This window comes from Opisthocomus hoazin, chromosome 1 (assembly GCF_030867145.1).
Source record: "Opisthocomus hoazin isolate bOpiHoa1 chromosome 1, bOpiHoa1.hap1, whole genome shotgun sequence".
NCBI classification, from domain to species: Eukaryota; Metazoa; Chordata; class Aves; order Opisthocomiformes; family Opisthocomidae; genus Opisthocomus; species Opisthocomus hoazin.
In genome coordinates this window covers 107165429-107178667 of record NC_134414.1, presented here as the reverse complement: position 1 = coordinate 107178667, position 13239 = coordinate 107165429, and the positions used below count along the sequence as shown (strand labels likewise).

Here is a 13239-nt window from a genome sequence, read left to right as displayed (position 1 = left end):
GAGTGAGAGACAGAGAGGGTGACAGCCGCACCCTCCCTCCCCAGCCCTGATGAAAGCCACATTTGATGCTGAACAAAGCTGGTAGCATGACTGGTGTGAGCCGAAACAAGCCGCTTAGTCATTAACTTTTGTCCACTCTGGGTAAGTTATAAATTACATCATCATTTAAGGAAAGCGCAGGAAATTTAGACTAGTCTCTGTGTGGCCCGGTGGCTCAGGGCCTGGGATCTGGTTTCAGGCTGGGCTGTGGATGCTGGAGCAGGCGCTTTGCTGCTTGGCTGCCCCTCACACCCTTTCCATGCCTGGGACCTTGCCTCGCAAAGCCCCAGCCCTGCCGGCTTGGGCGCAGCAGAGGGACGGGGCTCCCAGGAGGGGACTCAGGCAATGGCTTCTAATACTTTACAAGCTCAGGTTTCTCTCCATGCCGATGAGGCAGGGAAAAAAAAACGAGTGTTGCCTCTTCTGCCTGGGGTAAAAGTGTGCCGGGCCCCCAGAAGGAGCCTTTGCATCCCTCTACACCTGCATCTCTGTGTACCCTTTTGAGAGACCCAGGTATCAACTCTAACAAGCACATGACCCTCTTTTTACCTAAAATAAGTAGACACAGCTTATTTTTCATGTAGCGTCTTTACATTTAATATTTTTGTTATGCATTACTGAGCAAAGGGGCAGGGTGCTCCCTGGTGAGTAAATCCCAGCAAGGGAGTCAGAGCAAGACGGAGGTCCCTTAGCCTGCTTCCCTCCTAATTGTGGGAAGTGCCTGACCCAAGCGTTTCCTGTCTTTATAAGAACCACAAAAACATATAAATTAAAGAAATGGCTTTTGTGCTCAGGGCATCAAAACGTTAAATGTTGCAGTACCCTATCACCTCACTAATGGCCCCCTTGTCTCCCCTCGCTTACAGCAGCCTGATGCAGAAGAGACCCCTGAGATTTGGCAGGGGGACACTGGGGTGAGGGGAGAGGAGTCAGCCCCACGAGAGAGGGCTTTGCCATCACGCCATTCAGCCATCTGGATCACAGGCATGGCAAATGCCACTACCTGTCCCAATACGCCTCTGCAAGCAAATTCAGCGAATTATAGGGGGGGAGTCAGACAACACAGAACAGGAATTGCAAAGTCGTATTGCCATTTTATATTTTGTATTTGCATTTTCCTTTCATTTTATAGCTATCCAGATGAATGTGCTATAATGTTAAATTTCCTTTAATTACACCCAGAATAAAAGGAAAATATCAGAATATTGCAGAAAGAAAAGTTGAAAAATTCACTTTTAAACAACTCATCTTCTAATGAAGTATGAAATCTACCTAAAAAAGTCAGAACTACTTTTAATTTGGAAATAAGCATAGCTGTAAAAATTGTATAAACACCAGTAGGAGAATTAGACCTATGCAAGTACTGTACTGTAATGTACTTTACTGTACATTTCAACATGGTAGCCTCAAGCAAAAAGAGACAAGAATTTCTTTGCTGTGAAGCACAGAAAAAAAAAAAATCTTCCATTGTAATACTAATTTAATATATTAGGAAAGTTTTGTGTTATGGACCTATTGCTGTTATTTGTTAGTTTGGAAGCCATGCAAGCTTCAAGTCAATGAGAATTTTGTTCCTAAACTAAGTCAGGCTAGGATTGACTCTCTTACTGGTGCCTGGCTTTTTGCATTAGGGTTTTTAGGTTAGGAAAGAGGGTGTTTGAATATTAAGAATATTTTCCAAATGTGTTAAGAATAGTTGTATATCAACAGCGCTGTCGGCTAGTGTTAAAATCTTGTGGTTAGAAGCAATTGGACGGCTTGTGACTAGTTTGTTCCTCCCATATGCCATGTATGCAAAGGTATTCTCATCTCATCATTCATTTTTTACAGTGGTTTATTTTGTGGTTGATCTTACTCAGTTTCAAAGAGCAGAGCAGACTTTTTCTACGGTTGACCCTTCTCTGGCCCTTTTTTTTTTTATTAAAATACTGGGAAAAATGAACAGGATGCAGGACTGAACAAAATCAGCAGAATATGGATATGAATGTTTTAGAGGTAATGTAAATGATACTAAAATGAATGTAATGGTAAGTTCATAAAATAAGGGTTCCAAAATTAGGAAATGCCAGAAGTTGCTCTGGTAAGATTAAGTTAACCTGCATTGTGTATCAGCAATGAGATGCAGTATGATCTTGATTAAAACAGGCTAGAGAGCAACATGCAAATATTTCCATTTAACAAGGAAGGAAAAAAAGGATTTTGCAAATGAAACATGTCCATAATAATTTTGCTGTTAGAGATTAGATTTATGGAGGGGAATTTCCTGAGTTTCAATTGCTTGATTTCAGACCACTGAAGTTGCTTCCATCATGCGGGCACTGGTGTTTCTCTGTATACAGCTTCTTACAAGTCTTCAGCCTTCTGTGAAAAAGCTGTGGTTTGAGTTTTAGAGACTGAAAGCCCATGATTATTTTAATGCTCCCTGACTGCAAAATTGAGGGAATGTTTTCCAAGGCCTACAGAAATGATGCATCTTCAGACAAAAAAAAAAAGGTATACAAAATTTCAGTTGAAAAAGCAGAGATTTTTGGTGTGTAAGAACTGGCAAATATAATGATATCATGGAGTTTTTTTTTAATTTTTAATTAAGCTAGTGGCTACAATACCAGTAGTGGTTCTAGCCTCGGTTGAATGTACAGCCCTCACTGTTGTTCTTTACAGAACCAGGAGAAAAACACCTTTGAAAAAAAAAATTCATTCAAATAGCTCCTTAACAAAATAGTCTTCAATGGAATTTTCATCATTTTCGCTAATGAATAGAGAATACAAGACAATAGAGAATTTTATATTTTAAAAGAAACTTTTTTTATCATAAGCTGCGATATACACATGAACAGATTTGTTCCTGCCAATCCCCTTGTCATACTTTTCACTCATTCTGTTATTCAGAGTTTTTTCTTTACAGCTAACCATGGTGACCCAGCTGGCTAGTATAATACAAAATCACCTTCACGGAAAGTCTTCGTAGTGTTTATACATATGACACTCTTAAGGAGTTTTGCTTAGAAGAAATGACAATCATCATGTTAACTTCTTTGGTTAAATTACTTCATACTACTGACAAACACTCTTTTCAGCTCAGAAGCAAGAGCTGCCTCTCTGTTACGTCCCAGGGAGTACGTCTGGCTCTTTCACACTGCAGAAACTTTTCAAAGAAGAGTTATACATCATTTATGAAATAGAAGTGTAGTGTAAACATATTCACTGCTGCCAAAACCTAAGAGGCCTGCTTGAAAAAGTGAAATGCACACCTCTTTTTGCTTTTTCCTACTGGTCCTTGTCAAAATATTCAGTCTTAACATATATCAAACCCTAATGTTTGGTATTTTCTACTCATGATAATACAAAACTGCAAACACCCTAGCATTTTTCATTGCTGCTATCCCTAGGATATGGGGCTGTTTGCAGAAAACACACAAGTAAGCCTACAACACTCTATGCTCCTCGAGCCTTTTCCTCCTACTAGAAATAAAAATAGGTGAGTAAAACCTGGAGCTGCCCCACGTGAAGTCAGCTGCTTGGGATCGTTTAGCTTGTGAAAGAGATGCAAATATCCACCCGGCCCCTGCAGCAGAGATGCTTACACTGCAAACAGCATGTTTTCATCCCAGCATGTGGCTTCCCGCTGCCACCACAGACTGGCATTTTATCTGCCAGTGATGGCCTCCTGGACCGTCATTACCGTACACGGCTGTGCTTCTCCCCCTGTCACCAGCATTATTTTACTCTATTGGTTTGTGGTTTCCCAACTGAAACTTTAGCTACCTATTGGTTAAAAGTTGCACGTTTTGATGAAGTACAGTTACCATGTGCAGGACTAAAGGTACTACGAGATTCACAGCCACAGTTTTGCACAGCATCTCTCTCTCTCAGCGAGGTGTTTGTATCACCAAAATGGAAAAACTGCTTCTCCAGGAAAATGGTTACTGGCCGGACAAGGTTATAATTTACAGCATACCACACACTTCTTGCAGACATCAGGAGGATGACTTTCATGCATGCAGAATAAGGATGGTCTTGTCATTTAAACCACAGGAACAGGACTCTGGCAATCAGGGCTCCGTGGCTCTGGATGGAGTGCCACCACACCACTCCACCTCGGCTCCAGTGGCAAGGAGACGACCCATGTGGCATCTCCTCCTCTGGTTTCTGGCAACCACAGTGCTGCACTGGCTGGGATGCTCTGCTGTTCCCTCCCCATGGCCTTGGTACAGAGGACCCCTGACTTCAGCCACCACAGCAACAGCGACACTGCTGTGTGGTGCCTTCCACATGCACGATGCTTGCTCTGCAGTTCTTAGCAGCCGGTGATATTGCTTCATTGATGAAGAACCACCATGTTATTACGAACCCAGTTCCAGTTCTAGGCAGGCAACTTGAGATGAACTTAAAATCTCAAACTAAGATGAAACATGTGTTCTAGATACACAGACATTACAGCAAAGGCATTTGGAATTCTGGTGCATGAACTGATTTCATTTTTGTTTAATTCAAAACCCATTCTAGTGTGACTGTCTAATAGATTGACTCAAGATTAATAGATCTTTACATAGTTGAGGGGAGACTATCATTCAAGCTGAACGTAGCCTGAAAAAGTCCACAAAGATTTATGTGTGCATACGTGGAGCAGTTCTTTTTAACTGCGAAAATCTCCCTTACTTTAAAAAGAAAGAGTCCATAAAAGCAAGAGGAGGAAATCACTCCAGCTGGACAGGCTAATAGAGGATTCTGGAGCACTCGGTGCTTCCTATTACCCAACTCAGCCACGGACCTACAGATTAAGCTGGTCACCATGCATCAACTTGGCCAGGGTGGTTCAGTAACATTGGGTTTGACTCTTGTTGCTTTCCATAACCAAAACACTGTCTTGGCACCCTGGAGGAAGAGGATCTGAAAAGTCAAAACAAGGGAGGGTCACACGACTCTCAGCTGCTACCAACCAACATAGCTCCACTGCTTCACATACTTCTCCGACTGACACCAGCTGAGGATCCAGCGTCTTGCTGAGCACATCAAATCTTGCAATGCTGACCGGAAAAAAGTGCATTTTACATTTTTCATTCCTGCCACAGAGATGCAATTGAAGACCAGGCATGCTTTTTAGTGGCCATGATAACATTCTCCCTTGTGGGAGCCATAGGGTGACTCAGTGCATCTGCTCTAAAACCATTTGAACCTCCCTGTTGCCCTCACCGAGCTTTGAATGCTTTGCAAGGAGCAGGTATCAGCAATCCATCGCACAAAATAAACCTCACCTACCTGCTACTTGAGGATAAAGTAGTTGAGAACTTTTGGAAGAGGAGTCAAAACTTTGCAGCTTCTGAGACTTTTCTTATGTGGAGACGCTTGTTTGATACCTGTGGCAGTTAAATGTTAAGGGCTTTAACGGCACAGCTTTGACCCAGAGGTGGCTGGGAGACCTGCCAGCTCGGGGTAGGTGCCACACAGCTTCCAGCCCTGCTCCGGCTCTGTGTGTCGGTGTGGGGCTGGGAATGTGGGGCTGGGAGTGAGCATCTCCCACCGTCTCCTTGGGGCCAGGGCAGCGGAGCAGCTCTCCGCCGGCATGAGAAATCCCACCTGCACTGCCCAAATACTTCAGATGACATCTGCTCCTCCGGCACAGCGTCTCGCGTTTGAGGTTTGGCGCCTGGGGCCGTTAGGTTTCTGCCTGCGGTGCCGCAGCTGCACAGCCGGCCGGAGGGGATGGCGGGGAGAAGGAGGATGCTGGCCGGGCGCAGAGCTTCCCGGAGCCTGGAACAGCTGATCTCATGGCTGCTGACTGAAAAGCGGATGCGAATTGGCAGCTACGCTCGCTCGGAAGGCAAGCCAGGCCAGAAGTCTGTTGTGCTTGAATATCTGTCAGGATGATAGCTGACCTCCCCGTGTTAAAAATATGACTGTTGGGAGAGGAGGGAAGAGCAAGCACAAAAGGCTGAAAACACCCTAGCTGAGGTTTTCAAAGAGATAGCCATCCAATTCCCCTTAAAATTAGTAGGTAATGGGTTTCCAAAACTCTCAGGCACTTATAAAAAAAAGAAAATCCACAGCTATTTTTGAAAACTGCAAAGACAGAGGTGGGAATGGATGGTACAAACCAACAAAACAAACCAGTGGATTATACTCAAGAAAATATCTACTTCTTGTTTGTAGACTCTGAGCGTGGTGGTAGGGTAAATTTTCAAAGCAGTTGTACTTTCATTAGTCATTAATCCGGTGCAAGTATATTTAATCCATAGTAAAATCAATTGTAATTTAATCCTGTCTCATGATGATAGAAGGAACAGAAAACACTTCCTGAGGCCAGAATCGATAGCCAAAACTGTAGACAGTTTTAAAGATACCAGTCTGGAAAATAAATACTTCTGTTTTGTCTCAGCTGAGTCAAAGAGATGATTCATATGAAATATATGCACTTTTCATTAAAGAATTATCTTGCTCTAAATTTCCAAAAGGTTTGCTGCCCTCCTCCTCAAGCCTGACATGCAGTAAAGCATGCCTTTAAACTGCTGTGAATCTTTACAGTGACCTGTGGTCTCCTGGTGCTTCAGCTTTCAATCCCTGCCCTCATTAGGAGGCTTCTATTTTTGTGACATAAACTAACAAGGATGAGGGGACAAATAAAGCAGCACATTCCAGTGTTAGCATCCCACTGTGCCTCTGCTCATAAGCTTTCCCTCTCATTTTCTCCCTCTCTCCACATTTATGCATCCAGTGCTCACTGGGAAGACATCCAAAGGTACCTGGCGCGTCACTGTACATGGTTAGAAATGCAGATGCCTCATGCAGGGGACAACGGGGCTGGGACCTGGGAATACCTGCCACCTTGTGTGACTGGGGAAACACCATGCATGGAAATAATCCCACTACCCACAGACTAAAACAGGATCCTAGGGAGGAGTGGAGCAGGTCAGAAGTGCAGGCAAAATTTGGCCCTCCGATTTTAAAAAAGATCTGTACATTCACGACACAGATATCTTAGAAATACTTGTTTGGCAATAACCAGTTAGAGAAGATATTTTGACCCCCTAAGGGAGTGGATTAAAGTGAAGATGTTGACACAGAGACATGCTGTTAATGCAACATTTCTGAACTTGATTTTCTTGTACCATCAAGAGTGCAATATGCCAGAAACCTGATCCCTGGGGACCATTCAAGGTTGAGCTCCTGAAGAATGCCGCTCATGCCAGTCATTGCTGCAGATGGGATGGCTTGTTTACTGTCTGGAATCACTCCCCCATTCCTCTGCCTTCTGAAGTTAAAAAAGAGCACTGCTTGTAATAATTTGTTTTGATTTTCCCATAAATTTGCTTCCTAAACTTAAATGCAGCATTCCAAAATGAACCAAAATATCACTGCAAACCTCTGCTCTTATCTCTTCCCTGTCTGGCTTTCTGCAACATTCTCCATGACAACCAGTAGCAGCAAGCAATACAACCAAGCCCTAAGACAACAGCAGGATATACAAGCACCAACATAAACAAGGAGAAATACAAGGAATTTTTATTTGTGAAAAATAACTCCCTAAGAAAAGATGCCACTTTAAACATTCTTCCAGACTTCATTAACTTCCTACTGAGTAGGCATTCTGGAAATGTCCCACAAGCAATGTCTGTCTGTCTATAGATATAGACTGCTAACAAGAATCACCGTCTACTAGAACTGGGAATATTTAACTTTTTCTGCTGCTACATATATAGTAGTTTCTGTTAAGCTGCTGTGTACAATGTGTCACTTCTTGCACATAGCTCTTGGCCATAATCTTTCTTGTCATGTTGTGTTAGAACAGAAATATTCAGTCTCAGAAATACTTTCTCAAAGTAGCATTTTTAGTTTAGGTTTTGGGCTGGGTTTGGGTTGTCAGAATTTCATATTCAAGACAACTGTGGAAAATATAAGTGGCTTCTTCTCTATCACGAGCTGACTGTTTTGCCCTTCTTATCATTCCTGTGACCACTTCTGATCTCCACAGCAGTCAACGATGCGACATCACAAACTGCAGTGTGATATCACGAAAGAAAGGGTTTTTTCAGTTACCGTGTTAATTAACCTTACGGGTAGAGCATCACTACCTGTGTTTCTGTCGACAGGACCGAGCAGCCACACTGGGTTCTGCAGAGGATGGACAGCAGAAGGAGTGCGTTAACCATCAGCCGAGGGGAACAGCATCGTTAGGCAGAGGCTGTCGCCTCTTGCCTGACTGCAAGACAGGAATCGCTGCGGACGGGCGAGTTGGGGTACGTGTCGTGTGATGCTGCTGTGCCACGGCAAATTCTGGTACATGCTCCTTTTGACCCCAGGGCTTGGCTTCTCAGGGTGGGTTGCCACTTCCAATGGGATCTTCCTCCAGTAGCTGTTTCAGCTGCCACACACAAACTGCCTCGTCTGCTCCAGAGCATGGAACTGGCCAATTAGTGGGGAAAAAAATGATTTTTGCACAGCTGGCAGCCCGCAAAACTGTCTGTTAAATTTGTTTATGCCAAGGCCCTGAGCAGCTGACACTGTACTGTAACGCCCTGCAAGAGCTTTGTATCTTCAGGAGGAAATTTATCTTTGTGTAGAAAGGTGTGAGGAGTCTCACACGTGACTTAAGTCCTTTTCAAACCTCTAGACCGATCTGAAAATTTGATTATTTACATGTTTATTATTTCATCTCCAATCCCCAGCACCACGCTTCACAAGTATAGGATGAGCAACCTCGCAGGATTTGCTGCCTGGAGTTCAAAAGCTGCTGCATTCTCCGTGCTGATTAACCATTGAAGTTATAAGAAAATATTATTTTTACTTGTTTCAACTTTTTCATCACTGAAATTTATGTTTCCCACCATAAGTGAGGCACAGGCTGTTTAAATTTTCTGTAAGGAAATATCCAATAATTTTGCCTTGGAAATTGTATTTATCTACCAAAGAATGTTCAGTTGTGAAAGATGAAAAGACAGATAAATTCAGTGGAGTTTCTTCTATTTTAGATGTCTTTGATGGTGTGAACAAATCACCATTTTTTTAAAAAAGAAGGCAATGTAAGACTGTTCTGTGAGAGCATTGACTGTGGTTTCAATAGAAGTGAGTCACGGTCTAACTCTTTCAAAAGAGTGTGTGTCTATAGGAGGGGGGGTGATGCACCCTAGACACTACTGTAATCCGTGAAGATGTCTGTAACAACCAATGCTCTCCCTAATGAGACCTCAGAATGTCTTGATGATCTTCTCTAATTGCTCTGTATAATTGGAAGATGCTGCAGCCCCACTCTGCACTAAGGATGAGCGTTTCAAAAATGCTAATCTGCAAATTGTACGAATACGGCTCTAATTGGGCTGGGGGGTTGGTGGGGTTTTTTCTTTCAGTCATGATTATTTAAGGAAGAAAGCCATGTAAATCAGCGGCCAGATATATCGATTATCATATTGCTAACATAAAGCACCACTGAGCAACAAAATTGCCTGTATGACTGCAAGAAAAATGGCTGTTTGCTGTCAGGATTTCAGAGGAGAGTTACTATGTACTGAAGTTATCTCACTAACGTGCTGATCCTTTTGGTTGATGAGGGGATTTGCACTGTTAGCAAGGGACCACCAACGTTTCTTAATACTTCACTTACTTCCACTAAATGAACAGGTCTTTCCAAAATTCTCACTTTCAGGCACCATACAAATAGCCAGAAAGATCGCCTGTAGAAGCAGCTAAAAAAATGTAAATGTTTATGATGAAAATACATGTGAGTCTGTCCCTTTGGCTTGCAGGGGCAGTGGAATTGACTCCCACCATGCAGAAGCAATCTCCAGTGAGGTCTCCAGGCCTGAGGGAGTGGGTTTTGCTCCTCTGCATCCCCAGCAGACACAGCCACTTTGGAAAATGCCATCCGAGCCCCCAGTGCTGGTCCAGCCCACCCCCCCAGCAGCTAGGAACGGGACCACAGGGTCTGCCCTTGTGCCCACTGCTTTCCCAGCTCCCAGCACTGCCACACCGCCGCTGCAGGCACAGCCACCACCCTCCTTTCCGCTTTTGGCTTGACATCAAGACGGTGCCTGTGGCAGTCATGGCCTCAAGTGGTCCCTGTGGCATCACTGGCAGCTCTGGGCATTTGTGCTGTGGAAAGGCTGACACATGAGGCCAAAAAGTTTTTCCCCTCTCAATCTTCCCAACAAGGACAAGGATGCTTAATGCAAAGCCAATGTTGTAAAAACTATGTTTGCTTTCTCTTCTCTCCCCATTTCCAAAGTAGACTCCCCATGCCTCGCAAGGTTTTGCATCCCCTCAGAGTTGAACAATGAGACATGGACCTGCCCTTAGCTGGCATCCTTAGCTGAACTTCCCTGAGCACAGAGGACAGTAAGTCAGGCTTTACAGCATCCCACCCTAGCCCGCCCCTTGCCTCTGCCTGTCAGGACAGACATAGCCAGCAAACACGGTTTCGGGCAGCTGCGCCAGGGATATGGCAGCAGGTCAGGCTGTGTTCAGTCATGCCAGAAGTTCTCCCCACTCCCTGCAGGGCTTGTGGGAGGGGGAAAGAGTGAAAAGCCACACTGCCCCTGCCTGCTTCATTTGGGGTGCCAAGGGGACAGATTCGTCCTATCTTTTACACCTCACCGGGGCACCAAGTTAGGAAGCCAGTCATCCTTGTATAGTTGAGGGGAGCGAAAGGCCTCTCCGACAAACAATGTATACCACCAGGATGGAGACCCCAGCCATCCCATGGAGGACACCACTTGCCTTGTACCACGATGGGATCCTATGCCTAGTTAGCAACATGCGAATATACTTTGCAATATACGCGCCTCCCATCACTGCTTTAAGCTAGAAGGATGATATTTACCCATGGAGGCTGACAAATCCTTTAACGTGCTGTCAGACTCGACCAGTCACGGGCTCCTTGCTGTAGATTGGGTTGCATTTATCTCTGTGCTGTGCTGATGGTTGCAAAAGATGTGTGATACAACTTTCCTCTCAGGACTGGATTTCTTCCTCGGTAGCAGTGTGGCATTTAGATTGCACAGCTGACAGAGAGATTAAAAGACACTGTTGTTCTCTACGTTTGCCACTGGAAAACCATGAAATCTAGAGCACTTGTTCTAGCATGTGACTAAGTTATAAGCAACAGAAATTTTGAGTTTTATCATGGAAAATGTCTGTCAGTCCTATTATCTGGCATTGCCTATGGTATCTATACTTCCACAAGCAACTGTGGGGAGAGAGGCTTGACAAGGAGAACCACATCCGCCGCACGCTATACGCATCCGTAATACTGTAGCTCATTTGCTGGAATATTGGCCCAAAAAAGGATGAGGAAAGGAGTATGAGCACAGACCAGGCAGTCTTATTACGCTTTCAGATCACTACCATCAGCAAAGCTTTGTGGTGTTTGCCCCATTCTTTTTTTTTTAATGATTTTTCTTTAGGAGCACAAAAGATACGGGAGATAGAATCTAGCACTTCATCATCTCTCTCGTAATCTCCTTTATCGAAAATGTGTTAATTTGGAAAAATAAAAAGGAGGATAAAAGGATGATTTATGAACACACATAGACTAATAAATAAGCTTATAACATTGCGAAAGAGCCATTGTTAAATATGTTTTACATTTGAACGGCTATAAAATTTTTAAAGAAAGCTCTGGTGAGTCTGGTTTTAATGAAGTCTTTTGTCTCTCCAAGGCAGCATATTCCATGTGGAGAAGGTTATTTTCCCCCTATTTCTGATACAGTTAACTCTCTGAGAGATAGCCAGGGCACTCATTATAGCTGCTGTATATTGTTCTTTTCAAAAGGAACAAGAAATCTTGCTATTCAACACATTCCCTTAGTATGCGCTTGAAGTCGCGGCTGCCAAACAGTTAGGTGTGCAAAGTTGGGATGTCTCCCGAGTAAATGGTCAGCGCAAAAAAATATGACTGGTGGCCCCAAAGGGGTGAAAAATACATGATCTGTCCTCTGTGTTTCTGCCTAGAAAGCACATGTAGGCTGGTTCTCCTTTCCAAAAGCTTTGCTCTTCACACCCTGAAATCCCAGCAATTCTGAAGTGTTAGTCTTTACCACCAGCACCCCCTGGTTCCCTGCTCCTTCTGCTGGCTTCCCAATGATTACCTTGACTCAGGTGTATGACTTACTAGCTGACATTTTTTTTTTTCCTGTGTGCTGTTTCCCAGGGTAGAAGATACAATTTGTGTGCCAAAGGTTTTTTCTAACTGTGCTGGTCAAAATAAACACAAACACAAGCCCTGAGGTTATGTATGCATTCCAGCATTTGAAAATAAGCAGTACTCCTCAAAGTGTTAACTACATTTTAAAATTACAATGTTAACTAAGCTGGTTATAAAAGCAGACTGTACGACGAAAACCAGTCTGTTGTGAATGTAAAATGTCTGTAACTGGCGTGGAGGTTGTTTGTCTGTAGCTTTTAATTAAAATTTTGAGCACAAAGGGCCGTTCCAGTCTAGAGGATAAAAACAGAAACACCCTGGTAGAAGTAGCAGACTGAAAGGTAGAAATTCAGGGTGCTGTTCTTCTTTTTCGTTCAGTGAACCACCAAGCCCTTCTCACTGGAGCTCGGGAAGGAAACAGTCCATCACTTCCACGACAGCTTTTCTTTCTCCCAAATGGCAGTAGCTTCTGATCATGCCCCACACCTTTTTAGGCTCGTTATCCACCGTACCTTTTCTTACAGGCCCCTGAGCTTTTGAGTATGCCCTGTGGATGCTGCTGTGGGATAGCTTTATCCACAGTTTCTCCTCCTCACAGTCTGCTCATACTTCTGCCTCTTCCTCCAAACGGCAGGCTCTGTTCAACCTGTCCCACAACTAACTCAAAAGCTCTCAGTAAGCAATCACGTGTCTTCACACCGTCTCTGCAGCCCATGAGTGTCCTTCCATGTCATTAATCTGGAAATTTCTTCAGCAGGCTGGATTCTGAGGACTGGCTCTTCACCCTGAAGCCCAGGACAATACTGCCTAGCACAGCCCTTATTTCTTTTGTAGGCTTCTGGGGGGAAAATTATTTTTCTCTTAGTTTCCTCTTGCCCCTGTGTAACTAACCTAGCTGAAATCTCAGAACTAGCCAAAAGCCCTCTGGCTCCACCACAGCTGAAGAGGATGATATTTTTGCCAGTGCTCACCGACTCGATATTTGTCTCCATTGGCCTCCCTGTGCACAGTAAAACCTTATGGCAGCAGAGCAATGGTGTGAGGTTGGAGCATCAGCATGGTACCTG

The 13239-nt window shown here is 44.0% G+C and overlaps 1 long non-coding RNA gene across 1 annotated transcript; it reads left to right on the top strand.

Moving 5' to 3' along the window:
* The first annotated feature begins 56 nt into the window (after positions 1-56).
* Positions 57-11586, top strand: LOC142365012 (uncharacterized). Its single transcript, XR_012766378.1, has 3 exons — positions 57-141; positions 8127-8273; positions 9777-11586. It is a non-coding gene; the product is annotated as an uncharacterized LOC142365012 (long non-coding RNA).
* Positions 11587-13239: the final 1653 nt, after the last annotated feature.